Source organism: Eleutherodactylus coqui, chromosome 1 (assembly GCF_035609145.1).
Source record: "Eleutherodactylus coqui strain aEleCoq1 chromosome 1, aEleCoq1.hap1, whole genome shotgun sequence".
Lineage (NCBI taxonomy): Eukaryota > Metazoa > Chordata > Amphibia > Anura > Eleutherodactylidae > Eleutherodactylus > Eleutherodactylus coqui.
Window position 1 is genome coordinate 9270597 of NC_089837.1, and position 25663 is coordinate 9296259.

General features: G+C 49.0%; 26 non-coding genes across 26 annotated transcripts; all 26 read right to left on the reverse strand.

Annotated features, from left to right (window-relative positions):
• Window positions 1–863: 863 nt before the first annotated feature.
• Window positions 864–935, reverse strand: TRNAG-UCC (transfer RNA glycine (anticodon UCC)). The gene has a single exon. It is a non-coding gene; the product is annotated as a tRNA-Gly (tRNA).
• Window positions 936–1818: 883 nt separating this feature from the next.
• TRNAG-UCC (transfer RNA glycine (anticodon UCC)) lies at window positions 1819–1890 on the reverse strand. Its single transcript has one exon. It is a non-coding gene; the product is annotated as a tRNA-Gly (tRNA).
• Window positions 1891–2756: 866 nt separating this feature from the next.
• Window positions 2757–2828, reverse strand: TRNAG-UCC (transfer RNA glycine (anticodon UCC)). The gene has a single exon. It is a non-coding gene; the product is annotated as a tRNA-Gly (tRNA).
• Window positions 2829–3713: 885 nt separating this feature from the next.
• On the reverse strand, window positions 3714–3785 carry TRNAG-UCC (transfer RNA glycine (anticodon UCC)). Its single transcript has one exon. It is a non-coding gene; the product is annotated as a tRNA-Gly (tRNA).
• An 875-nt stretch (window positions 3786–4660) lies between these two features.
• TRNAG-UCC (transfer RNA glycine (anticodon UCC)) lies at window positions 4661–4732 on the reverse strand. Its single transcript has one exon. It is a non-coding gene; the product is annotated as a tRNA-Gly (tRNA).
• Window positions 4733–5607: 875 nt separating this feature from the next.
• TRNAG-UCC (transfer RNA glycine (anticodon UCC)) lies at window positions 5608–5679 on the reverse strand. Its single transcript has one exon. It is a non-coding gene; the product is annotated as a tRNA-Gly (tRNA).
• Window positions 5680–6555: 876 nt separating this feature from the next.
• Window positions 6556–6627, reverse strand: TRNAG-UCC (transfer RNA glycine (anticodon UCC)). The gene has a single exon. It is a non-coding gene; the product is annotated as a tRNA-Gly (tRNA).
• Window positions 6628–7506: 879 nt separating this feature from the next.
• TRNAG-UCC (transfer RNA glycine (anticodon UCC)) lies at window positions 7507–7578 on the reverse strand. The gene has a single exon. It is a non-coding gene; the product is annotated as a tRNA-Gly (tRNA).
• An 879-nt stretch (window positions 7579–8457) lies between these two features.
• On the reverse strand, window positions 8458–8529 carry TRNAG-UCC (transfer RNA glycine (anticodon UCC)). Its single transcript has one exon. It is a non-coding gene; the product is annotated as a tRNA-Gly (tRNA).
• Window positions 8530–9407: 878 nt separating this feature from the next.
• Window positions 9408–9479, reverse strand: TRNAG-UCC (transfer RNA glycine (anticodon UCC)). The gene has a single exon. It is a non-coding gene; the product is annotated as a tRNA-Gly (tRNA).
• Window positions 9480–10357: 878 nt separating this feature from the next.
• Window positions 10358–10429, reverse strand: TRNAG-UCC (transfer RNA glycine (anticodon UCC)). Its single transcript has one exon. It is a non-coding gene; the product is annotated as a tRNA-Gly (tRNA).
• An 879-nt stretch (window positions 10430–11308) lies between these two features.
• TRNAG-UCC (transfer RNA glycine (anticodon UCC)) lies at window positions 11309–11380 on the reverse strand. Its single transcript has one exon. It is a non-coding gene; the product is annotated as a tRNA-Gly (tRNA).
• A 1603-nt stretch (window positions 11381–12983) lies between these two features.
• On the reverse strand, window positions 12984–13055 carry TRNAG-UCC (transfer RNA glycine (anticodon UCC)). Its single transcript has one exon. It is a non-coding gene; the product is annotated as a tRNA-Gly (tRNA).
• An 881-nt stretch (window positions 13056–13936) lies between these two features.
• Window positions 13937–14008, reverse strand: TRNAG-UCC (transfer RNA glycine (anticodon UCC)). The gene has a single exon. It is a non-coding gene; the product is annotated as a tRNA-Gly (tRNA).
• An 881-nt stretch (window positions 14009–14889) lies between these two features.
• On the reverse strand, window positions 14890–14961 carry TRNAG-UCC (transfer RNA glycine (anticodon UCC)). The gene has a single exon. It is a non-coding gene; the product is annotated as a tRNA-Gly (tRNA).
• An 880-nt stretch (window positions 14962–15841) lies between these two features.
• TRNAG-UCC (transfer RNA glycine (anticodon UCC)) lies at window positions 15842–15913 on the reverse strand. Its single transcript has one exon. It is a non-coding gene; the product is annotated as a tRNA-Gly (tRNA).
• An 878-nt stretch (window positions 15914–16791) lies between these two features.
• On the reverse strand, window positions 16792–16863 carry TRNAG-UCC (transfer RNA glycine (anticodon UCC)). The gene has a single exon. It is a non-coding gene; the product is annotated as a tRNA-Gly (tRNA).
• An 880-nt stretch (window positions 16864–17743) lies between these two features.
• Window positions 17744–17815, reverse strand: TRNAG-UCC (transfer RNA glycine (anticodon UCC)). The gene has a single exon. It is a non-coding gene; the product is annotated as a tRNA-Gly (tRNA).
• Window positions 17816–18693: 878 nt separating this feature from the next.
• On the reverse strand, window positions 18694–18765 carry TRNAG-UCC (transfer RNA glycine (anticodon UCC)). Its single transcript has one exon. It is a non-coding gene; the product is annotated as a tRNA-Gly (tRNA).
• Window positions 18766–19647: 882 nt separating this feature from the next.
• TRNAG-UCC (transfer RNA glycine (anticodon UCC)) lies at window positions 19648–19719 on the reverse strand. Its single transcript has one exon. It is a non-coding gene; the product is annotated as a tRNA-Gly (tRNA).
• Window positions 19720–20601: 882 nt separating this feature from the next.
• TRNAG-UCC (transfer RNA glycine (anticodon UCC)) lies at window positions 20602–20673 on the reverse strand. The gene has a single exon. It is a non-coding gene; the product is annotated as a tRNA-Gly (tRNA).
• Window positions 20674–21550: 877 nt separating this feature from the next.
• TRNAG-UCC (transfer RNA glycine (anticodon UCC)) lies at window positions 21551–21622 on the reverse strand. The gene has a single exon. It is a non-coding gene; the product is annotated as a tRNA-Gly (tRNA).
• Window positions 21623–22503: 881 nt separating this feature from the next.
• On the reverse strand, window positions 22504–22575 carry TRNAG-UCC (transfer RNA glycine (anticodon UCC)). The gene has a single exon. It is a non-coding gene; the product is annotated as a tRNA-Gly (tRNA).
• An 879-nt stretch (window positions 22576–23454) lies between these two features.
• Window positions 23455–23526, reverse strand: TRNAG-UCC (transfer RNA glycine (anticodon UCC)). The gene has a single exon. It is a non-coding gene; the product is annotated as a tRNA-Gly (tRNA).
• An 870-nt stretch (window positions 23527–24396) lies between these two features.
• On the reverse strand, window positions 24397–24468 carry TRNAG-UCC (transfer RNA glycine (anticodon UCC)). Its single transcript has one exon. It is a non-coding gene; the product is annotated as a tRNA-Gly (tRNA).
• An 879-nt stretch (window positions 24469–25347) lies between these two features.
• TRNAG-UCC (transfer RNA glycine (anticodon UCC)) lies at window positions 25348–25419 on the reverse strand. The gene has a single exon. It is a non-coding gene; the product is annotated as a tRNA-Gly (tRNA).
• Window positions 25420–25663: the final 244 nt, after the last annotated feature.

Sequence of the window (25663 nt, forward strand, 5' to 3'; positions counted from 1 at the left end):
TAGAATTCGCACCACTTCTCAATCGTGAAAATGCAACTCTCACCCCTAGTGTGACTAAAGCCAACTCTTCTGCTTCGTTAGTGGCTTGACAACAGTCAGACGGTAATGTGGCTTCTCGTAAGAGAGGTTTAAGCAGCAGCAGAGTGGCGCAGCGGGAGCGTGCTGGGCCCATAACCCAGAGGTCGATGGATCGAAACCATCCTCTGCTAGGCGCAGAGTTTTGTATTTTTCATGCTCCCAGGAAAAAGGTACCCCAAAAATTCACTGTCTCGTTCTTTCAGGCCACCCAAAGCCCAGCAAACTCCACTGTCCTTTATATTTCAAGGCACCAAAAAATCCACACTTAAAAAAAAAAAAAAAAAAAGAAAGAAACCTTTCTTCTCCCATGGTCAAAGCTTGGTTTAGGCATGATAACATGACTGCGGTGTGACCCGAGTGCCAGAAGCCAGCAACCGTAGAGGGGGATTAGCTCAAATGGTAGAGCGCTTGCTTAGCATGCGAGAGGTAGCGGGATCGATGCCCGCATCCTCCAAAACTTCCACTTGGCACTACCTTCAAATGAAGGGCCAACTTCTTTTTAGTTGGCACTGACACAAAAACCTAGGAAGCAGCTGCACGCATATCTGGCTAAACCTTCGATAGCTCAGCTGGTAGAGCGGAGGACTGTAGTAGGTCGCTGGTTCGATTCCGGCTCGAAGGATGCTTTTGAGTGTCCGACAACCTTGCATGCTTCAACTCGGAGGCTCTCTCGCACAGACTTTGCAGCTGCATACCTCCTGGGCGCACTCTTTTTGAGCCTGACCGCACAACCATTGGCCTTTGGAGAGAGTGTTAACAAGAATACTTCAAAACAAGAGTAACAATGCGTTGGCCGGGAATCGAACCCGGGTCAACTGCTTGGAAGGCAGCTATGCTCACCACTATACCACCAACGCCATAGAATTCGCACCACTTCTCAATCGTGAAAATGCAACTCTCACCCCTAGTGTGACTAAAGCCAACTCTTCTGCTTCGTTAGTGGCTTGACAACAGTCAGACGGTAATGTGGCTTCTCGTAAGAGAGGTTTAAGCAGCAGCAGAGTGGCGCAGCGGGAGCGTGCTGGGCCCATAACCCAGAGGTCGATGGATCGAAACCATCCTCTGCTAGGCGCAGAGTTTTGTATTTTTCATGCTCCCAGGAAAAAGGTACCCCAAAAATTCACTGTCTCGTTCTTTCAGGCCACCCAAAGCCCAGCAAACTCCACTGTCCTTTATATTTCAAGGCACCAAAAAATCCACACTTAAAAAAAAAAAAAAAAAAAAGAAAAAACCTTTCTTCTCCCATGGTCAAAGCTTGGTTTAGGCATGATAACATGACTGCGGTGTGACCCGAGTGCCAGAAGCCAGCAACCGTAGAGGGGGATTAGCTCAAATGGTAGAGCGCTCGCTTAGCATGCGAGAGGTAGCGGGATCGATGCCCGCATCCTCCAAAACTTCCACTTGGCACTACCTTCAAATGAAGGGCCAACTTCTTTTTAGTTGGCACTGACACAAAAACCTAGGAAGCAGCTGCACGCATATCTGGCTAAACCTTCGATAGCTCAGCTGGTAGAGCGGAGGACTGTAGTAGCTAATTAGCAATCCTTAGGTCGCTGGTTCGATTCCGGCTCGAAGGATGCTTTTGAGTGTCCGACAACCTTGCATGCTTCAACTCGGAGGCTCTCTCGCACAGACTTTGCAGCTGCATACCTCCTGGGCGCACTCTTTTTGAGCCTGACCGCACAACCATTGGCCTTTGGAGAGAGTGTTAACAAGAATACTTCAAAACAAGAGTAACAATGCGTTGGCCGGGAATCGAACCCGGGTCAACTGCTTGGAAGGCAGCTATGCTCACCACTATACCACCAACGCCATAGAATTCGCACCACTTCTCAATCGTGAAAATGCAACTCTCACCCCTAGTGTGACTAAAGCCAACTCTTCTGCTTCGTTAGTGGCTTGACAACAGTCAGACGGTAATGTGGCTTCTCGTAAGAGAGGTTTAAGCAGCAGCAGAGTGGCGCAGCGGGAGCGTGCTGGGCCCATAACCCAGAGGTCGATGGATCGAAACCATCCTCTGCTAGGCGCAGAGTTTTGTATTTTTCATGCTCCCAGGAAAAAGGTACCCCAAAAATTCACTGTCTCGTTCTTTCAGGCCACCCAAAGCCCAGCAAACTCCACTGTCCTTTATATTTCAAGGCACCAAAAAATCCACACTTAAAAAAAAAAAAAAAAAAAAGAAAGAAACCTTTCTTCTCCCATGGTCAAAGCTTGGTTTAGGCATGATAACATGACTGCGGTGTGACCCGAGTGCCAGAAGCCAGCAACCGTAGAGGGGGATTAGCTCAAATGGTAGAGCGCTTGCTTAGCATGCGAGAGGTAGCGGGATCGATGCCCGCATCCTCCAAAACTTCCACTTGGCACTACCTTCAAATGAAGGGCCAACTTCTTTTTAGTTGGCACTGACACAAAAACCTAGGAAGCAGCTGCACGCATATCTGGCTAAACCTTCGATAGCTCAGCTGGTAGAGCGGAGGACTGTAGTAGGTCGCTGGTTCGATTCCGGCTCGAAGGATGCTTTTGAGTGTCCGACAACCTTGCATGCTTCAACTCGGAGGCTCTCTCGCACAGACTTTGCAGCTGCATACCTCCTGGGCGCACTCTTTTTGAGCCTGACCGCACAACCATTGGCCTTTGGAGAGAGTGTTAACAAGAATACTTCAAAACAAGAGTAACAATGCGTTGGCCGGGAATCGAACCCGGGTCAACTGCTTGGAAGGCAGCTATGCTCACCACTATACCACCAACGCCATAGAATTCGCACCACTTCTCAATCGTGAAAATGCAACTCTCACCCCTAGTGTGACTAAAGCCAACTCTTCTGCTTCGTTAGTGGCTTGACAACAGTCAGACGGTAATGTGGCTTCTCGTAAGAGAGGTTTAAGCAGCAGCAGAGTGGCGCAGCGGGAGCGTGCTGGGCCCATAACCCAGAGGTCGATGGATCGAAACCATCCTCTGCTAGGCGCAGAGTTTTGTATTTTTCATGCTCCCAGGAAAAAGGTACCCCAAAAATTCACTGTCTCGTTCTTTCAGGCCACCCAAAGCCCAGCAAACTCCACTGTCCTTTATATTTCAAGGCACCAAAAAATCCACACTTAACAAAAAAAAAAAAAAAAAAGAAAGAAACCTTTCTTCTCCCATGGTCAAAGCTTGGTTTAGGCATGATAACATGACTGCGGTGTGACCCGAGTGCCAGAAGCCAGCAACCGTAGAGGGGGATTAGCTCAAATGGTAGAGCGCTCGCTTAGCATGCGAGAGGTAGCGGGATCGATGCCCGCATCCTCCAAAACTTCCACTTGGCACTACCTTCAAATGAAGGGCCAACTTCTTTTTAGTTGGCACTGACACAAAAACCTAGGAAGCAGCTGCACGCATATCTGGCTAAACCTTCGATAGCTCAGCTGGTAGAGCGGAGGACTGTAGTAGCTAGTTAGCAATCCTTAGGTCGCTGGTTCGATTCCAGCTCGAAGGATGCTTTTGAGTGTCCGATAACCTTGCATGCTTCAACTTGGAGGCTCTCTTGCACAGACTTTGCAGCTGCATACCTCCTGGCCGCACTCTTTTTGAGCCTGACCGCACAACCATTGGCCTCTGGAGAGAGTGTTAACAAGAATACTTCAAAACAAGAGAAACAATGCGTTGGCCGGGAATCGAACCCGGGTCAACTGCTTGGAAGGCAGCTATGCTCACCACTATACCACCAACGCCATAGAATTCGCACCACTTCTCAATCGTGAAAATGCAACTCTCACCCCTAGTGTGACTAAAGCCAACTCTTCTGCTTCGTTAGTGGCTTGACAACAGTCAGACGGTAATGTGGCTTCTCGTAAGAGAGGTTTAAGCAGCAGCAGAGTGGCGCAGCGGGAGCGTGCTGGGCCCATAACCCAGAGGTCGATGGATTGAAACCATCCTCTGCTAGGCGCAGAGTTTTGTATTTTTCATGCTCCCAGGAAAAAGGTACCCCAAAAATTCACTGTCTCGTTCTTTCAGGCCACCCAAAGCCCAGCAAACTCCACTGTCCTTTATATTTCAAGGCACCAAAAAATCCACACTTAAAAAAAAAAAAAAAAAAAGAAACCTTTCTTCTCCCATGGTCAAAGCTTGGTTTAGGCATGATAACATGACTGCGGTGTGACCCGAGTGCCAGAAGCCAGCAACCGTAGAGGGGGATTAGCTCAAATGGTAGAGCGCTCGCTTAGCATGCGAGAGGTAGCGGGATCGATGCCCGCATCCTCCAAAACTTCCACTTGGCCCTTCAAATGAAGGGCCAACTTCTTTTTAGTTGGCACTGACACAAAAACCTAGGAAGCAGCTGCACGCATATCTGGCTAAACCTTCGATAGCTCAGCTGGTAGAGCGGAGGACTGTAGTAGCTAGTTAGCAATCCTTAGGTCGCTGGTTCGATTCCGGCTCGAAGGATGCTTTTGAGTGTCCGATAACCTTGCATGCTTCAACTTGGAGGCTCTCTTGCACAGACTTTGCAGCTGCATACCTCCTGGCCGCACTCTTTTTGAGCCTGACCGCACAACCATTGGCCTCTGGAGAGAGTGTTAACAAGAATACTTCAAAACAAGAGAAACAATGCGTTGGCCGGGAATCGAACCCGGGTCAACTGCTTGGAAGGCAGCTATGCTCACCACTATACCACCAACGCCATAGAATTCGCACCACTTCTCAATCGTGAAAATGCAACTCTCACCCCTAGTGTGACTAAAGCCAACTCTTCTGCTTCGTTAGTGGCTTGACAACAGTCAGACGGTAATGTGGCTTCTCGTAAGAGAGGTTTAAGCAGCAGCAGAGTGGCGCAGCGGGAGCGTGCTGGGCCCATAACCCAGAGGTCGATGGATCGAAACCATCCTCTGCTAGGCGCAGAGTTTTGTATTTTTCATGCTCCCAGGAAAAAGGTACCCCAAAAATTCACTGTCTCGTTCTTTCAGGCCACCCAAAGCCCAGCAAACTCCACTGTCCTTTATATTTCAAGGCACCAAAAAATCCACACTTAAAAAAAAAAAAAAAGAAAGAAAGCTTTCTTCTCCCATGATCAAAGCTTGGTTTAGGCATGATAACATGACTGCGGTGTGACCCGAGTGCCAGAAGCCAGCAACCGTAGAGGGGGATTAGCTCAAATGGTAGAGCGCTCGCTTAGCATGCGAGAGGTAGCGGGATCGATGCCCGCATCCTCCAAAACTTCCACTTGGCCCTTCAAATGAAGGGCCAACTTCTTTTTAGTTGGCACTGACACAAAAACCTAGGAAGCAGCTGCACGCATATCTGGCTAAACCTTCGATAGCTCAGCTGGTAGAGCGGAGGACTGTAGTAGCTAGTTAGCAATCCTTAGGTCGCTGGTTCGATTCCGGCTCGAAGGATGCTTTTGAGTGTCCGATAACCTTGCATGCTTCAACTTGGAGGCTCTCTTGCACAGACTTTGCAGCTGCATACCTCCTGGCCGCACTCTTTTTGAGCCTGACCGCACAACCATTGGCCTCTGGAGAGAGTGTTAACAAGAATACTTCAAAACAAGAGAAACAATGCGTTGGCCGGGAATCGAACCCGGGTCAACTGCTTGGAAGGCAGCTATGCTCACCACTATACCACCAACGCCATAGAATTCGCACCACTTCTCAATCGTGAAAATGCAACTCTCACCCCTAGTGTGACTAAAGCCAACTCTTCTGCTTCGTTAGTGGCTTGACAACAGTCAGACGGTAATGTGGCTTCTCGTAAGAGAGGTTTAAGCAGCAGCAGAGTGGCGCAGCGGGAGCGTGCTGGGCCCATAACCCAGAGGTCGATGGATCGAAACCATCCTCTGCTAGGCGCAGAGTTTTGTATTTTTCATGCTCCCAGGAAAAAGGTACCCCAAAAATTCACTGTCTCGTTCTTTCAGGCCACCCAAAGCCCAGCAAACTCCACTGTCCTTTATATTTCAAGGCACCAAAAAATCCACACTTAAAAAAAAAAAAAAAAAAAAGAAACCTTTCTTCTCCCATGGTCAAAGCTTGGTTTAGGCATGATAACATGACTGCGGTGTGACCCGAGTGCCAGAAGCCAGCAACCGTAGAGGGGGATTAGCTCAAATGGTAGAGCGCTCGCTTAGCATGCGAGAGGTAGCGGGATCGATGCCCGCATCCTCCAAAACTTCCACTTGGCCCTTCAAATGAAGGGCCAACTTCTTTTTAGTTGGCACTGACACAAAAACCTAGGAAGCAGCTGCACGCATATCTGGCTAAACCTTCGATAGCTCAGCTGGTAGAGCGGAGGACTGTAGTAGCTAGTTAGCAATCCTTAGGTCGCTGGTTCGATTCCGGCTCGAAGGATGCTTTTGAGTGTCCGATAACCTTGCATGCTTCAACTTGGAGGCTCTCTTGCACAGACTTTGCAGCTGCATACCTCCTGGCCGCACTCTTTTTGAGCCTGACCGCACAACCATTGGCCTCTGGAGAGAGTGTTAACAAGAATACTTCAAAACAAGAGAAACAATGCGTTGGCCGGGAATCGAACCCGGGTCAACTGCTTGGAAGGCAGCTATGCTCACCACTATACCACCAACGCCATAGAATTCGCACCACTTCTCAATCGTGAAAATGCAACTCTCACCCCTAGTGTGACTAAAGCCAACTCTTCTGCTTCGTTAGTGGCTTGACAACAGTCAGACGGTAATGTGGCTTCTCGTAAGAGAGGTTTAAGCAGCAGCAGAGTGGCGCAGCGGGAGCGTGCTGGGCCCATAACCCAGAGGTCGATGGATCGAAACCATCCTCTGCTAGGCGCAGAGTTTTGTATTTTTCATGCTCCCAGGAAAAAGGTACCCCAAAAATTCACTGTCTCGTTCTTTCAGGCCACCCAAAGCCCAGCAAACTCCACTGTCCTTTATATTTCAAGGCACCAAAAAATCCACACTTAAAAAAAAAAAAAAAGAAAGAAACCTTTCTTCTCCCATGATCAAAGCTTGGTTTAGGCATGATAACATGACTGCGGTGTGACCCGAGTGCCAGAAGCCAGCAACCGTAGAGGGGGATTAGCTCAAATGGTAGAGCGCTCGCTTAGCATGCGAGAGGTAGCGGGATCGATGCCCGCATCCTCCAAAACTTCCACTTGGCACTACCTTCAAATGAAGGGCCAACTTCTTTTTAGTTGGCACTGACACAAAAACCTAGGAAGCAGCTGCACGCATATCTGGCTAAACCTTCGATAGCTCAGCTGGTAGAGCGGAGGACTGTAGTAGCTAGTTAGCAATCCTTAGGTCGCTGGTTCGATTCCGGCTCGAAGGATGCTTTTGAGTGTCCGATAACCTTGCATGCTTCAACTTGGAGGCTCTCTTGCACAGACTTTGCAGCTGCATACCTCCTGGCCGCACTCTTTTTGAGCCTGACCGCACAACCATTGGCCTCTGGAGAGAGTGTTAACAAGAATACTTCAAAACAAGAGAAACAATGCGTTGGCCGGGAATCGAACCCGGGTCAACTGCTTGGAAGGCAGCTATGCTCACCACTATACCACCAACGCCATAGAATTCGCACCACTTCTCAATCGTGAAAATGCAACTCTCACCCCTAGTGTGACTAAAGCCAACTCTTCTGCTTCGTTAGTGGCTTGACAACAGTCAGACGGTAATGTGGCTTCTCGTAAGAGAGGTTTAAGCAGCAGCAGAGTGGCGCAGCGGGAGCGTGCTGGGCCCATAACCCAGAGGTCGATGGATCGAAACCATCCTCTGCTAGGCGCAGAGTTTTGTATTTTTCATGCTCCCAGGAAAAAGGTACCCCAAAAATTCACTGTCTCGTTCTTTCAGGCCACCCAAAGCCCAGCAAACTCCACTGTCCTTTATATTTCAAGGCACCAAAAAATCCACACTTAAAAAAAAAAAAAAAAAAAGAAACCTTTCTTCTCCCATGGTCAAAGCTTGGTTTAGGCATGATAACATGACTGCGGTGTGACCCGAGTGCCAGAAGCCAGCAACCGTAGAGGGGGATTAGCTCAAATGGTAGAGCGCTCGCTTAGCATGCGAGAGGTAGCGGGATCGATGCCCGCATCCTCCAAAACTTCCACTTGGCACTACCTTCAAATGAAGGGCCAACTTCTTTTTAGTTGGCACTGACACAAAAACCTAGGAAGCAGCTGCACGCATATCTGGCTAAACCTTCGATAGCTCAGCTGGTAGAGCGGAGGACTGTAGTAGCTAGTTAGCAATCCTTAGGTCGCTGGTTCGATTCCGGCTCGAAGGATGCTTTTGAGTGTCCGATAACCTTGCATGCTTCAACTTGGAGGCTCTCTTGCACAGACTTTGCAGCTGCATACCTCCTGGCCGCACTCTTTTTGAGCCTGACAGCACAACCATTGGCCTCTGGAGAGAGTGTTAACAAGAATACTTCAAAACAAGAGTAACAATGCGTTGGCCGGGAATCGAACCCGGGTCAACTGCTTGGAAGGCAGCTATGCTCACCACTATACCACCAACGCCATAGAATTCGCACCACTTCTCAATCGTGAAAATGCAACTCTCACCCCTAGTGTGACTAAAGCCAACTCTTCTGCTTCGTTAGTGGCTTGACAACAGTCAGACGGTAATGTGGCTTCTCGTAAGAGAGGTTTAAGCAGCAGCAGAGTGGCGCAGCGGGAGCGTGCTGGGCCCATAACCCAGAGGTCGATGGATCGAAACCATCCTCTGCTAGGCGCAGAGTTTTGTATTTTTCATGCTCCCAGGAAAAAGGTACCCCAAAAATTCACTGTCTCGTTCTTTCAGGCCACCCAAAGCCCAGCAAACTCCACTGTCCTTTATATTTCAAGGCACCAAAAAATCCACACTTAAAAAAAAAAAAAAAAAAGAAACCTTTCTTCTCCCATGGTCAAAGCTTGGTTTAGGCATGATAACATGACTGCGGTGTGACCCGAGTGCCAGAAGCCAGCAACCGTAGAGGGGGATTAGCTCAAATGGTAGAGCGCTCGCTTAGCATGCGAGAGGTAGCGGGATCGATGCCCGCATCCTCCAAAACTTCCACTTGGCACTACCTTCAAATGAAGGGCCAACTTCTTTTTAGTTGGCACTGACACAAAAACCTAGGAAGCAGCTGCACGCATATCTGGCTAAACCTTCGATAGCTCAGCTGGTAGAGCGGAGGACTGTAGTAGCTAGTTAGCAATCCTTAGGTCGCTGGTTCGATTCCGGCTCGAAGGATGCTTTTGAGTGTCCGATAACCTTGCATGCTTCAACTTGGAGGCTCTCTTGCACAGACTTTGCAGCTGCATACCTCCTGGCCGCACTCTTTTTGAGCCTGACAGCACAACCATTGGCCTCTGGAGAGAGTGTTAACAAGAATACTTCAAAACAAGAGAAACAATGCGTTGGCCGGGAATCGAACCCGGGTCAACTGCTTGGAAGGCAGCTATGCTCACCACTATACCACCAACGCCATAGAATTCGCACCACTTCTCAATCGTGAAAATGCAACTCTCACCCCTAGTGTGACTAAAGCCAACTCTTCTGCTTCGTTAGTGGCTTGACAACAGTCAGACGGTAATGTGGCTTCTCGTAAGAGAGGTTTAAGCAGCAGCAGAGTGGCGCAGCGGGAGCGTGCTGGGCCCATAACCCAGAGGTCGATGGATCGAAACCATCCTCTGCTAGGCGCAGAGTTTTGTATTTTTCATGCTCCCAGGAAAAAGGTACCCCAAAAATTCACTGTCTCGTTCTTTCAGGCCACCCAAAGCCCAGCAAACTCCACTGTCCTTTATATTTCAAGGCACCAAAAAATCCACACTTAAAAAAAAAAAAAAAAAAGAAACCTTTCTTCTCCCATGGTCAAAGCTTGGTTTAGGCATGATAACATGACTGCGGTGTGACCCGAGTGCCAGAAGCCAGCAACCGTAGAGGGGGATTAGCTCAAATGGTAGAGCGCTCGCTTAGCATGCGAGAGGTAGCGGGATCGATGCCCGCATCCTCCAAAACTTCCACTTGGCACTACCTTCAAATGAAGGGCCAACTTCTTTTTAGTTGGCACTGACACAAAAACCTAGGAAGCAGCTGCACGCATATCTGGCTAAACCTTCGATAGCTCAGCTGGTAGAGCGGAGGACTGTAGTAGCTAGTTAGCAATCCTTAGGTCGCTGGTTAGATTCCGGCTCGAAGGATGCTTTTGAGTGTCCGATAACCTTGCATGCTTCAACTTGGAGGCTCTCTTGCACAGACTTTGCAGCTGCATACCTCCTGGCCGCACTCTTTTTGAGCCTGACCGCACAACCATTGGCCTCTGGAGAGAGTGTTAACAAGAATACTTCAAAACAAGAGAAACAATGCGTTGGCCGGGAATCGAACCCGGGTCAACTGCTTGGAAGGCAGCTATGCTCACCACTATACCACCAACGCCATAGAATTCGCACCACTTCTCAATCGTGAAAATGCAACTCTCACCCCTAGTGTGACTAAAGCCAACTCTTCTGCTTCGTTAGTGGCTTGACAACAGTCAGACGGTAATGTGGCTTCTCGTAAGAGAGGTTTAAGCAGCAGCAGAGTGGCGCAGCGGGAGCGTGCTGGGCCCATAACCCAGAGGTCGATGGATCGAAACCATCCTCTGCTAGGCGCAGAGTTTTGTATTTTTCATGCTCCCAGGAAAAAGGTACCCCAAAAATTCACTGTCTCGTTCTTTCAGGCCACCCAAAGCCCAGCAAACTCCACTGTCCTTTATATTTCAAGGCACCAAAAAATCCACACTTAAAAAAAAAAAAAAAGAAAGAAACCTTTCTTCTCCCATGATCAAAGCTTGGTTTAGGCATGATAACATGACTGCGGTGTGACCCGAGTGCCAGAAGCCAGCAACCGTAGAGGGGGATTAGCTCAAATGGTAGAGCGCTCGCTTAGCATGCGAGAGGTAGCGGGATCGATGCCCGCATCCTCCAAAACTTCCACTTGGCACTACCTTCAAATGAAGGGCCAACTTCTTTTTAGTTGGCACTGACACAAAAACCTAGGAAGCAGCTGCACGCATATCTGGCTAAACCTTCGATAGCTCAGCTGGTAGAGCGGAGGACTGTAGTAGCTAGTTAGCAATCCTTAGGTCGCTGGTTAGATTCCGGCTCGAAGGATGCTTTTGAGTGTCCGATAACCTTGCATGCTTCAACTTGGAGGCTCTCTTGCACAGACTTTGCAGCTGCATACCTCCTGGCCGCACTCTTTTTGAGCCTGACCGCACAACCATTGGCCTCTGGAGAGAGTGTTAACAAGAATACTTCAAAACAAGAGAAACAATGCGTTGGCCGGGAATCGAACCCGGGTCAACTGCTTGGAAGGCAGCTATGCTCACCACTATACCACCAACGCCATAGAATTCGCACCACTTCTCAATCGTGAAAATGCAACTCTCACCCCTAGTGTGACTAAAGCCAACTCTTCTGCTTCGTTAGTGGCTTGACAACAGTCAGACGGTAATGTGGCTTCTCGTAAGAGAGGTTTAAGCAGCAGCAGAGTGGCGCAGCGGGAGCGTGCTGGGCCCATAACCCAGAGGTCGATGGATCGAAACCATCCTCTGCTAGGCGCAGAGTTTTGTATTTTTCATGCTCCCAGGAAAAAGGTACCCCAAAAAATTCACTGTCTCGTTCTTTCAGGCCACCCAAAGCCCAGCAAACTCCACTGTCCTTTATATTTCAAGGCACCAAAAAATCCACACTTAAAAAAAAAAAAAAGAAAGAAACCTTTCTTCTCCCATGATCAAAGCTTGGTTTAGGCATGATAACATGACTGCGGTGTGACCCGAGTGCCAGAAGCCAGCAACCGTAGAGGGGGATTAGCTCAAATGGTAGAGCGCTCGCTTAGCATGCGAGAGGTAGCGGGATCGATGCCCGCATCCTCCAAAACTTCCACTTGGCACTACCTTCAAATGAAGGGCCAACTTCTTTTTAGTTGGCACTGACACAAAAACCTAGGAAGCAGCTGCACGCATATCTGGCTAAACCTTCGATAGCTCAGCTGGTAGAGCGGAGGACTGTAGTAGCTAGTTAGCAATCCTTAGGTCGCTGGTTCGATTCCGGCTCGAAGGATGCTTTTGAGTGTCCGATAACCTTGCATGCTTCAACTTGGAGGCTCTCTTGCACAGACTTTGCAGCTGCATACCTCCTGGCCGCACTCTTTTTGAGCCTGACCGCACAACCATTGGCCTCTGGAGAGAGTGTTAACAAGAATACTTCAAAACAAGAGAAACAATGCGTTGGCCGGGAATCAAACCCGGGTCAACTGCTTGGAAGGCAGCTATGCTCACCACTATACCACCAACGCCATAGAATTCGCACCACTTCTCAATCGTGAAAATGCAACTCTCACCCCTAGTGTGACTAAAGCCAACTCTTCTGCTTCGTTAGTGGCTTGACAACAGTCAGACGGTAATGTGGCTTCTCGTAAGAGAGGTTTAAGCAGCAGCAGAGTGGCGCAGCAGGAGCGTGCTGGGCCCATAACCCAGAGGTCGATGGATCGAAACCATCCTCTGCTAGGCGCAGAGTTTTGTATTTTTCATGCTCCCAGGAAAAAGGTACCCCAAAAATTCACTGTCTCGTTCTTTCAGGCCACCCAAAGCCCAGCAAACTCCACTGTCCTTTATATTTCAAGGCACCAAAAAATCCACACTTAAAAAAAAAAAAAAAAAAAAGAAACCTTTCTTCTCCCATGGTCAAAGCTTGGTTTAGGCATGATAACATGACTGCGGTGTGACCCGAGTGCCAGAAGCCAGCAACCGTAGAGGGGGATTAGCTCAAATGGTAGAGCGCTCGCTTAGCATGCGAGAGGTAGCGGGATCGATGCCCGCATCCTCCAAAACTTCCACTTGGCACTACCTTCAAATGAAGGGCCAACTTCTTTTTAGTTGGCACTGACCGCACAACCATTGGCCTCTGGAGAGAGTGTTAACAAGAATACTTCAAAACAAGAGAAACAATGCGTTGGCCGGGAATCGAACCCGGGTCAACTGCTTGGAAGGCAGCTATGCTCACCACTATACCACCAACGCCATAGAATTCGCACCACTTCTCAATCGTGAAAATGCAACTCTCACCCCTAGTGTGACTAAAGCCAACTCTTCTGCTTCGTTAGTGGCTTGACAACAGTCAGACGGTAATGTGGCTTCTCGTAAGAGAGGTTTAAGCAGCAGCAGAGTGGCGCAGCGGGAGCGTGCTGGGCCCATAACCCAGAGGTCGATGGATCGAAACCATCCTCTGCTAGGCGCAGAGTTTTGTATTTTTCATGCTCCCAGGAAAAAGGTACCCCAAAAATTCACTGTCTCGTTCTTTCAGGCCACCCAAAGCCCAGCAAACTCCACTGTCCTTTATATTTCAAGGCACCAAAAAATCCACACTTAAAAAAAAAAAAAAAAAAAAAGAAACCTTTCTTCTCCCATGGTCAAAGCTTGGTTTAGGCATGATAACATGACTGCGGTGTGACCCGAGTGCCAGAAGCCAGCAACCGTAGAGGGGGATTAGCTCAAATGGTAGAGCGCTCGCTTAGCATGCGAGAGGTAGCGGGATCGATGCCCGCATCCTCCAAAACTTCCACTTGGCACTACCTTCAAATGAAGGGCCAACTTCTTTTTAGTTGGCACTGACACAAAAACCTAGGAAGCAGCTGCACGCATATCTGGCTAAACCTTCGATAGCTCAGCTGGTAGAGCGGAGGACTGTAGTAGCTAGTTAGCAATCCTTAGGTCGCTGGTTCGATTCCGGCTCGAAGGATGCTTTTGAGTGTCCGATAACCTTGCATGCTTCAACTTGGAGGCTCTCTTGCACAGACTTTGCAGCTGCATACCTCCTGGCCGCACTCTTTTTGAGCCTGACAGCACAACCATTGGCCTCTGGAGAGAGTGTTAACAAGAATACTTCAAAACAAGAGAAACAATGCGTTGGCCGGGAATCGAACCCGGGTCAACTGCTTGGAAGGCAGCTATGCTCACCACTATACCACCAACGCCATAGAATTCGCACCACTTCTCAATCGTGAAAATGCAACTCTCACCCCTAGTGTGACTAAAGCCAACTCTTCTGCTTCGTTAGTGGCTTGACAACAGTCAGACGGTAATGTGGCTTCTCGTAAGAGAGGTTTAAGCAGCAGCAGAGTGGCGCAGCGGGAGCGTGCTGGGCCCATAACCCAGAGGTCGATGGATCGAAACCATCCTCTGCTAGGCGCAGAGTTTTGTATTTTTCATGCTCCCAGGAAAAAGGTACCCCAAAAATTCACTGTCTCGTTCTTTCAGGCCACCCAAAGCCCAGCAAACTCCACTGTCCTTTATATTTCAAGGCACCAAAAAATCCACACTTAAAAAAAAAAAAAAAAAAAAAGAAACCTTTCTTCTCCCATGGTCAAAGCTTGGTTTAGGCATGATAACATGACTGCGGTGTGACCCGAGTGCCAGAAGCCAGCAACCGTAGAGGGGGATTAGCTCAAATGGTAGAGCGCTCGCTTAGCATGCGAGAGGTAGCGGGATCGATGCCCGCATCCTCCAAAACTTCCACTTGGCACTACCTTCAAATGAAGGGCCAACTTCTTTTTAGTTGGCACTGACACAAAAACCTAGGAAGCAGCTGCACGCATATCTGGCTAAACCTTCGATAGCTCAGCTGGTAGAGCGGAGGACTGTAGTAGCTAGTTAGCAATCCTTAGGTCGCTGGTTCGATTCCGGCTCGAAGGATGCTTTTGAGTGTCCGATAACCTTGCATGCTTCAACTTGGAGGCTCTCTTGCACAGACTTTGCAGCTGCATACCTCCTGGCCGCACTCTTTTTGAGCCTGACCGCACAACCATTGGCCTCTGGAGAGAGTGTTAACAAGAATACTTCAAAACAAGAGAAACAATGCGTTGGCCGGGAATCGAACCCGGGTCAACTGCTTGGAAGGCAGCTATGCTCACCACTATACCACCAACGCCATAGAATTCGCACCACTTCTCAATCGTGAAAATGCAACTCTCACCCCTAGTGTGACTAAAGCCAACTCTTCTGCTTCGTTAGTGGCTTGACAACAGTCAGACGGTAATGTGGCTTCTCGTAAGAGAGGTTTAAGCAGCAGCAGAGTGGCGCAGCGGGAGCGTGCTGGGCCCATAACCAGAGGTCGATGGATCGAAACCATCCTCTGCTAGGCGCAGAGTTTTGTATTTTTCATGCTCCCAGGAAAAAGGTACCCCAAAAATTCACTGTCTCGTTCTTTCAGGCCACCCAAAGCCCAGCAAACTCCACTGTCCTTTATATTTCAAGGCACCAAAAAATCCACACTTAAAAAAAAAAAAAAAAAAAAAGAAACCTTTCTTCTCCCATGGTCAAAGCTTGGTTTAGGCATGATAACATGACTGCGGTGTGACCCGAGTGCCAGAAGCCAGCAACCGTAGAGGGGGATTAGCTCAAATGGTAGAGCGCTCGCTTAGCATGCGAGAGGTAGCGGGATCGATGCCCGCATCCTCCAAAACTTCCACTTGGCACTACCTTCAAATGAAGGGCCAACTTCTTTTTAGCTGGCACTGACACAAAAACCTAGGAAGCAGCTGCACGCATATCTGGCTAAACCTTCGATAGCTCAGCTGGTAGAGCGGAGGACTGTAGTAGCTAGTTAGCAATCCTTAGGTCGCTGGTTCGATTCCGGCTCGAAGGATGCTTTTGAGTGTCCGATAACCTTGCATGCTTCAACTTGGAGGCTCTCTTGCACAGACTTTGCAGCTGCATACCTCCTGGCCGCACTCTTTTTGAGCCTGACCGCACAACCATTGGCCTCTGGAGAGAGTGTTAACAAGAATACTTCAAAACAAGAGAAACAATGCGTTGGCCGGGAATCGAACCCGGGTCAACTGCTTGGAAGGCAGCTATGCTCACCACTATACCACCAACGCCATAGAATTCGCACCACTTCTCAATCGTGAAAATGCAACTCTCACCCCTAGTGTGACTAAAGCCAACTCTTCTGCTTCGTTAGTGGCTTGACAACAGTCAGACGGTAATGTGGCTTCTCGTAAGAGAGGTTTAAGCAGCAGCAGAGTGGCGCAGCGGGAGCGTGCTGGGCCCATAACCCAGAGGTCGATGGATCGAAACCATCCTCTGCTAGGCGCAGAGTTTTGTATTTTTCATGCTCCCAGGAAAAAGGTACCCCAAAAATTCACTGTCTCGTTCTTTCAGGCCACCCAAAGCCCAGCAAACTCCACTGTCCTTTATATTTCAAGGCACCAAAAAATCCACACTTAAAAAAAAAAAAAAAAAAGAAACCTTTCTTCTCCCATGGTCAAAGCTTGGTTTAGGCATGATAACATGACTGCGGTGTGACCCGAGTGCCAGAAGCCAGCAACCGTAGAGGGGGATTAGCTCAAATGGTAGAGCGCTCGCTTAGCATGCGAGAGGTAGCGGGATCGATGCCCGCATCCTCCAAAACTTCCACTTGGCACTTCCTTCAAATGAAGGGCCAACTTCTTTTTAGTTGGCACTGACACAAAAACCTAGGAAGCAGCTGCACGCATATCTGGCTAAACCTTCGATAGCTCAGCTGGTAGAGCGGAGGACTGTAGTAGCTAGTTAGCAATCCTTAGGTCGCTGGTTCGATTCCGGCTCGAAGGATGCTTTTGAGTGTCCGATAACCTTGCATGCTTCAACTTGGAGGCTCTCTTGCACAGACTTTGCAGCTGCATACCTCCTGGCCGCACTCTTTTTGAGCCTGACCGCACAACCATTGGCCTCTGGAGAGAGTGTTAACAAGAATACTTCAAAACAAGAGAAACAATGCGTTGGCCGGGAATCGAACCCGGGTCAACTGCTTGGAAGGCAGCTATGCTCACCACTATACCACCAACGCCATAGAATTCGCACCACTTCTCAATCGTGAAAATGCAACTCTCACCCCTAGTGTGACTAAAGCCAACTCTTCTGCTTCGTTAGTGGCTTGACAACAGTCAGACGGTAATGTGGCTTCTCGTAAGAGAGGTTTAAGCAGCAGCAGAGTGGCGCAGCGGGAGCGTGCTGGGCCCATAACCCAGAGGTCGATGGATCGAAACCATCCTCTGCTAGGCGCAGAGTTTTGTATTTTTCATGCTCCCAGGAAAAAGGTACCCCAAAAATTCACTGTCTCGTTCTTTCAGGCCACCCAAAGCCCAGCAAACTCCACTGTCCTTTATATTTCAAGGCACCAAAAAATCCACACTTAAAAAAAAAAAAAAAAAAAAGAAACCTTTCTTCTCCCATGGTCAAAGCTTGGTTTAGGCATGATAACATGACTGCGGTGTGACCCGAGTGCCAGAAGCCAGCAACCGTAGAGGGGGATTAGCTCAAATGGTAGAGCGCTCGCTTAGCATGCGAGAGGTAGCGGGATCGATGCCCGCATCCTCCGAAACTTCCACTTGGCACTACCTTCAAATGAAGGGCCAACTTCTTTTTAGTTGGCACTGACACAAAAACCTAGGAAGCAGCTGCACGCATATCTGGCTAAACCTTCGATAGCTCAGCTGGTAGAGCGGAGGACTGTAGTAGCTAGTTAGCAATCCTTAGGTCGCTGGTTCGATTCCGGCTCGAAGGATGCTTTTGAGTGTCCGATAACCTTGCATGCTTCAACTTGGAGGCTCTCTTGCACAGACTTTGCAGCTGCATACCTCCTGGCCGCACTCTTTTTGAGCCTGACCGCACAACCATTGGCCTCTGGAGAGAGTGTTAACAAGAATACTTCAAAACAAGAGAAACAATGCGTTGGCCGGGAATCGAACCCGGGTCAACTGCTTGGAAGGCAGCTATGCTCACCACTATACCACCAACGCCATAGAATTCGCACCACTTCTCAATCGTGAAAATGCAACTCTCACCCCTAGTGTGACTAAAGCCAACTCTTCTGCTTCGTTAGTGGCTTGACAACAGTCAGACGGTAATGTGGCTTCTCGTAAGAGAGGTTTAAGCAGCAGCAGAGTGGCGCAGCGGGAGCGTGCTGGGCCCATAACCCAGAGGTCGATGGATCGAAACCATCCTCTGCTAGGCGCAGAGTTTTGTATTTTTCATGCTCCCAGGAAAAAGGTACCCCAAAAATTCACTGTCTCGTTCTTTCAGGCCACCCAAAGCCCAGCAAACTCCACTGTCCTTTATATTTCAAGGCACCAAAAAATCCACACTTAAAAAAAAAAAAAAAAAAGAAACCTTTCTTCTCCCATGGTCAAAGCTTGGTTTAGGCATGATAACATGACTGCGGTGTGACCCGAGTGCCAGAAGCCAGCAACCGTAGAGGGGGATTAGCTCAAATGGTAGAGCGCTCGCTTAGCATGCGAGAGGTAGCGGGATCGATGCCCGCATCCTCCAAAACTTCCACTTGGCACTACCTTCAAATGAAGGGCCAACTTCTTTTTAGTTGGCACTGACACAAAAACCTAGGAAGCAGCTGCACGCATATCTGGCTAAACCTTCGATAGCTCAGCTGGTAGAGCGGAGGACTGTAGTAGCTAGTTAGCAATCCTTAGGTCGCTGGTTCGATTCCGGCTCGAAGGATGCTTTTGAGTGTCCGATAACCTTGCATGCTTCAACTTGGAGGCTCTCTTGCACAGATTTTGCAGCTGCATACCTCCTGGCAGCACTCTTTTTGAGCCTGACCGCACAACCATTGGCCTCTGGAGAGAGTGTTAACAAGAATACTTCAAAACAAGAGAAACAATGCGTTGGCCGGGAATCGAACCCGGGTCAACTGCTTGGAAGGCAGCTATGCTCACCACTATACCACCAACGCCATAGAATTCGCACCACTTCTCAATCGTGAAAATGCAACTCTCACCCCTAGTGTGACTAAAGCCAACTCTTCTGCTTCGTTAGTGGCTTGACAACAGTCAGACGGTAATGTGGCTTCTCGTAAGAGAGGTTTAAGCAGCAGCAGAGTGGCGCAGCGGGAGCGTGCTGGGCCCATAACCCAGAGGTCGATGGATCGAAACCATCCTCTGCTAGGCGCAGAGTTTTGTATTTTTCATGCTCCCAGGAAAAAGGTACCCCAAAAATTCACTGTCTCGTTCTTTCAGGCCACCCAAAGCCCAGCAAACTCCACTGTCCTTTATATTTCAAGGCACCAAAAAATCCACACTTAAAAAAAAAAAAAAAAAAAAAAGAAACCTTTCTTCTCCCATGGTCAAAGCTTGGTTTAGGCATGATAACATGACTGCGGTGTGACCCGAGTGCCAGAAGCCAGCAACCGTAGAGGGGGATTAGCTCAAATGGTAGAGCGCTCGCTTAGCATGCGAGAGGTAGCGGGATCGATGCCCGCATCCTCCAAAACTTCCACTTGGCACTACCTTCAAATGAAGGGCCAACTTCTTTTTAGTTGGCACTGACACAAAAACCTAGGAAGCAGCTGCACGCATATCTGGCTAAACCTTCGATAGCTCAGCTGGTAGAGCGGAGGACTGTAGTAGCTAGTTAGCAATCCTTAGGTCGCTGGTTCGATTCCGGCTCGAAGGATGCTTTTGAGTGTCCGATAACCTTGCATGCTTCAACTTGGAGGCTCTCTTGCACAGATTTTGCAGCTGCATACCTCCTGGCCGCACTCTTTTTGAGCCTGACCGCACAACCATTGGCCTCTGGAGAGAGTGTTAACAAGAATACTTCAAAACAAGAGAAACAATGCGTTGGCCGGGAATCGAACCCGGGTCAACTGCTTGGAAGGCAGCTATGCTCACCACTATACCACCAACGCCATAGAATTCGTACCACTTCTCAATCGTGAAAATGCAACTCTCACCCCTAGTGTGACTAAAGCCAACTCTTCTGCTTCGTTAGTGGCTTGACAACAGTCAGACGGTAATGTGGCTTCTCGTAAGAGAGGTTTAAGCAGCAGCAGAGTGGCGCAGCGGGAGCGTGCTGGGCCCATAACCCAGAGGTCGATGGATCGAAACCATCCTCTGCTAGGCGCAGAGTTTTGTATTTTTCATGCTCCCAGGAAAAAGGTACCCCAAAAATTCACTGTCTCGTTCTTTCAGGCCACCCAAAGCCCAGCAAACTCCACTGTCCTTTATATTTCAAGGCACCAAAAAATCCACACTTAAAAAAAAAAAAAAAAAAAAAAGAAACCTTTCTTCTCCCATGGTCAAAGCTTGGTTTAGGCATGATAACATGACTGCGGTGTGACCCGAGTGCCAGAAGCCAGCAACCGTAGAGGGGGATTAGCTCAAATGGTAGAGCGCTCGCTTAGCATGCGAGAGGTAGCGGGATCGATGCCCGCATCCTCCAAAACTTCCACTTGGCACTACCTTCAAATGAAGGGCCAACTTCTTTTTAGTTGGCACTGACACAAAAACCTAGGAAGCAGCTGCACGCATATCTGGCTAAACCTTCGATAGCTCAGCTGGTAGAGCGGAGGACTGTAGTAGCTAGTTAGCAATCCTTAGGTCGCTGGTTCGATTCCGGCTCGAAGGATGCTTTTGAGTGTCCGATAACCTTGCATGCTTCAACTTGGAGGCTCTCTTGCACAGACTTTGCAGCTGCATACCTCCTGGCGGCACTCTTTTTGAGCCTGACCGCACAACCATTGGCCTCTGGAGAGAGTGTTAACAAGAATACTTCAAAACAAGAGAAACAATGCGTTGGCCGGGAATCGAACCCGGGTCAACTGCTTGGAAGGCAGCTATGCTCACCACTATACCACCAACGCCATAGAATTCACACCACTTCTCAATCGTGAAAATGCAACTCTCACCCCTAGTGTGACTAAAGCCAACTCTTCTGCTTCGTTAGTGGCTTGACAACAGTCAGACGGTAATGTGGCTTCTCGTAAGAGAGGTTTAAGCAGCAGCAGAGTGGCGCAGCGGGAGCGTGCTGGGCCCATAACCCAGAGGTCGATGGATCGAAACCATCCTCTGCTAGGCGCAGAGTTTTGTATTTTTCATGCTCCCAGGAAAAAGGTACCCCAAAAATTCACTGTCTCGTTCTTTCAGGCCACCCAAAGCCCAGCAAACTCCACTGTCCTTTATATTTCAAGGCACCAAAAAATCCACACTTAAAAAAAAAAAAAAAAAGAAACCTTTCTTCTCCCATGGTCAAAGCTTGGTTTAGGCATGATAACATGACTGCGGTGTGACCCGAGTGCCAGAAGCCAGCAACCGTAGAGGGGGATTAGCTCAAATGGTAGAGCGCTCGCTTAGCATGCGAGAGGTAGCGGGATCGATGCCCGCATCCTCCAAAACTTCCACTTGGCACTACCTTCAAATGAAGGGCCAACTTCTTTTTAGTTGGCACTGACACAAAAACCTAGGAAGCAGCTGCACGCATATCTGGCTAAACCTTCGATAGCTCAGCTGGTAGAGCGGAGGACTGTAGTAGCTAGTTAGCAATCCTTAGGTCGCTGGTTCGATTCCGGCTCGAAGGATGCTTTTGAGTGTCCGATAACCTTGCATGCTTCAACTCGGAGGCTCTCTTGCACAGACTTTGCAGCTGCATACCTCCTGGCCGCACTCTTTTTGAGCCTGACCGCACAACCATTGGCCTCTGGAGAGAGTGTTAACAAGAATACTTCAAAACAAGAGAAACAATGCGTTGGCCGGGAATCGAACCCGGGTCAACTGCTTGGAAGGCAGCTATGCTCACCACTATACCACCAACGCCATAGAATTCGCACCACTTCTCAATCGTGAAAATGCAACTCTCACCCCTAGTGTGACTAAAGCCAACTCTTCTGCTTCGTTAGTGGCTTGACAACAGTCAGACGGTAATGTGGCTTCTCGTAAGAGAGGTTTAAGCAGCAGCAGAGTGGCGCAGCGGGAGCGTGCTGGGCCCATAACCCAGAGGTCGATGGATCGAAACCATCCTCTGCTAGGCGCAGAGTTTTGTATTTTTCATGCTCCCAGGAAAAAGGTACCCCAAAAATTCACTGTCTCGTTCTTTCAGGCCACCCAAAGCCCAGCAAACTCCACTGTCCTTTATATTTCAAGGCACCAAAAAATCCACACTTAAAAAAAAAAAAAAAAAAAAAGAAACCTTTCTTCTCCCATGGTCAAAGCTTGGTTTAGGCATGATAACATGACTGCGGTGTGACCCGAGTGCCAGAAGCCAGCAACCGTAGAGGGGGATTAGCTCAAATGGTAGAGCGCTCGCTTAGCATGCGAGAGGTAGCGGGATCGATGCCCGCATCCTCCAAAACTTCCACTTGGCACTACCTTCAAATGAAGGGCCAACTTCTTTTTAGTTGGCACTGACACAAAAACCTAGGAAGCAGCTGCACGCATATCTGGCTAAACCTTCGATAGCTCAGCTGGTAGAGCGGAGGACTGTAGTAGCTAGTTAGCAATCCTTAGGTCGCTGGTTCGATTCCGGCTCGAAGGATGCTTTTGAGTGTCCGATAACCTTGCATGCTTCAACTTGGAGGCTCTCTTGCACAGATTTTGCAGCTGCATACCTCCTGGCCGCACTCTTTTTGAGCCTGACCGCACAACCATTGGCCTCTGGAGAGAGTGTTAACAAGAATACTTCAAAACAAGAGAAACAATGCGTTGGCCGGGAATCGAACCCGGGTCAACTGCTTGGAAGGCAGCTATGCTCACCACTATACCACCAACGCCATAGAATTCACACCACTTCTCAATCGTGAAAATGCAACTCTCACCCCTAGTGTGACTAAAGCCAACTCTTCTGCTTCGTTAGTGGCTTGACAACAGTCAGACGGTAATGTGGCTTCTCGTAAGAGAGGTTTAAGCAGCAGCAGAGTGGCGCAGCGGGAGCGTGCTGGGCCCATAACCCAGAGGTCGATGGATCGAAACCATCCTCTGCTAGGCGCAGAGTTTTGTATTTTTCATGCTCCCAGGAAAAAGGTACCCCAAAAATTCACTGTCTCGTTCTTTCAGGCCACCCAAAGCCCAGCAAACTCCACTGTCCTTTATATTTCAAGGCACCAAAAAATCCACACTTAAAAAAAAAAAAAAAAAAAGAAACCTTTCTTCTCCCATGGTCAAAGCTTGGTTTAGGCATGATAACATGACTGCGGTGTGACCCGAGTGCCAGAAGCCAGCAACCGTAGAGGGGGATTAGCTCAAATGGTAGAGCGCTTGCTTAGCATGCGAGAGGTAGCGGGATCGATGCCCGCATCCTCCAAAACTTCCACTTGGCACTACCTTCAAATGAAGGGCCAACTTCTTTTTAGTTGGCACTGACACAAAAACCTAGGAAGCAGCTGCACGCATATCTGGCTAAACCTTCGATAGCTCAGCTGGTAGAGCGGAGGACTGTAGTAGCTAGTTAGCAATCCTTAGGTCGCTGGTTCGATTCCGGCTCGAAGGATGCTTTTGAGTGTCCGATAACCTTGCATGCTTCAACTCGGAGGCTCTCTTGCACAGACTTTGCAGCTGCATACCTCCTGGCCGCACTCTTTTTGAGCCTGACCGCACAACCATTGGCCTCTGGAGAGAGTGTTAACAAGAATACTTCAAAACAAGAGAAACAATGCGTTGGCCGGGAATCGAACCCGGGTCAACTGCTTGGAAGGCAGCTATGCTCACCACTATACCACCAACGCCATAGAATTCGCACCACTTCTCAATCGTGAAAATGCAACTCTCACCCCTAGTGTGACTAAAGCCAACTCTTCTGCTTCGTTAGTGGCTTGACAACAGTCAGACGGTAATGTGGCTTCTCGTAAGAGAGGTTTAAGCAGCAGCAGAGTGGCGCAGCGGGAGCGTGCTGGGCCCATAACCCAGAGGTCGATGGATCGAAACCATCCTCTGCTAGGCGCAGAGTTTTGTATTTTTCATGCTCCCAGGAAAAAGGTACCCCAAAAATTCACTGTCTCGTTCTTTCAGGCCACCTAAAGCCCAGCAAACTCCACTGTCCTTTATATTTCAAGGCACCAAAAAATCCACACTTAAAAAAAAAAGAAACCTTTCTTCTCCCATGGTCAAAGCTTGGTTTAGGCATGATAACATGACTGCGGTGTGACCCGAGTGCCAGAAGCCAGCAACCGTAGAGGGGGATTAGCTCAAATGGTAGAGCGCTCGCTTAGCATGCGAGAGGTAGCGGGATCGATGCCCGCATCCTCCAAAACTTCCACTTGGCACTACCTTCAAATGAAGGGCCAACTTCTTTTTAGTTGGCACTGACACAAAAACCTAGGAAGCAGCTGCACGCATATCTGGCTAAACCTTCGATAGCTCAGCTGGTAGAGCGGAGGACTGTAGTAGCTAGTTAGCAATCCTTAGGTCGCTGGTTCGATTCCGGCTCGAAGGATGCTTTTGAGTGTCCGATAACCTTGCATGCTTCAACTTGGAGGCTCTCTTGCACAGACTTTGCAGCTGCATACCTCCTGGCCGCACTCTTTTTGAGCCTGACCGCACAACCATTGGCCTCTGGAGAGAGTGTTAACAAGAATACTTCAAAACAAGAGAAACAATGCGTTGGCCGGGAATCGAACCCGGGTCAACTGCTTGGAAGGCAGCTATGCTCACCACTATACCACCAACGCCATAGAATTCGCACCACTTCTCAATCGTGAAAATGCAACTCTCACCCCTAGTGTGACTAAAGCCAACTCTTCTGCTTCGTTAGTGGCTTGACAACAGTCAGACGGTAATGTGGCTTCTCGTAAGAGAGGTTTAAGCAGCAGCAGAGTGGCGCAGCGGGAGCGTGCTGGGCCCATAACCCAGAGGTCGATGGATCGAAACCATCCTCTGCTAGGCGCAGAGTTTTGTATTTTTCATGCTCCCAGGAAAAAGGTACCCCAAAAATTCACTGTCTCGTTCTTTCAGGCCACCCAAAGCCCAGCAAACTCCACTGTCCTTTATATTTCAAGGCACCAAAAAATCCACACTTAAAAAAAAAAAAAAAGAAAGAAACCTTTCTTCTCCCATGGTCAAAGCTTGGTTTAGGCATGATAACATGACTGCGGTGTGACCCGAGTGCCAGAAGCCAGCAACCGTAGAGGGGGATTAGCTCAAATGGTAGAGCGCTCGCTTAGCATGCGAGAGGTAGCGGGATCGATGCCCGCATCCTCCAAAACTTCCACTTGGCACTACCTTCAAATGAAGGGCCAACTTCTTTTTAGTTGGCACTGACACAAAAACCTAGGAAGCAGCTGCACGCATATCTGGCTAAACCTTTGATAGCTCAGCTGGTAGAGCGGAGGACTGTAGTAGCTAGTTAGCAATCCTTTGGTCGCTGGTTCGATTCCGGCTCGAAGGATGCTTTTGAGTGTCCGATAACCTTGCATGCTTCAACTTGGAGGCTCTCTTGCACAGACTTTGCAGCTGCATACCTCCTGGCCGCACTCTTTTGGAGCCTGACCGCACAACCATTGGCCTCTGGAGAGAGTGTTAACAAGAATACTTCAAAACAAGAGAAACAATGCGTTGGCCGGGAATCGAACCCGGGTCAACTGCTTGGAAGGCAGCTATGCTCACCACTATACCACCAACGCCATAGAATTCGCACCACTTCTCAATCGTGAAAATGCAACTCTCACCCCTAGTGTGACTAAAGCCAACTCTTCTGCTTCGTTAGTGGCTTGACAACAGTCAGACGGTAATGTGGCTTCTCGTAAGAGAGGTTTAAGCAGCAGCAGAGTGGCGCAGCGGGAGCGTGCTGGGCCCATAACCCAGAGGTCGATGGATCGAAACCATCCTCTGCTAGGCGCAGAGTTTTGTATTTTTCATGCTCCCAGG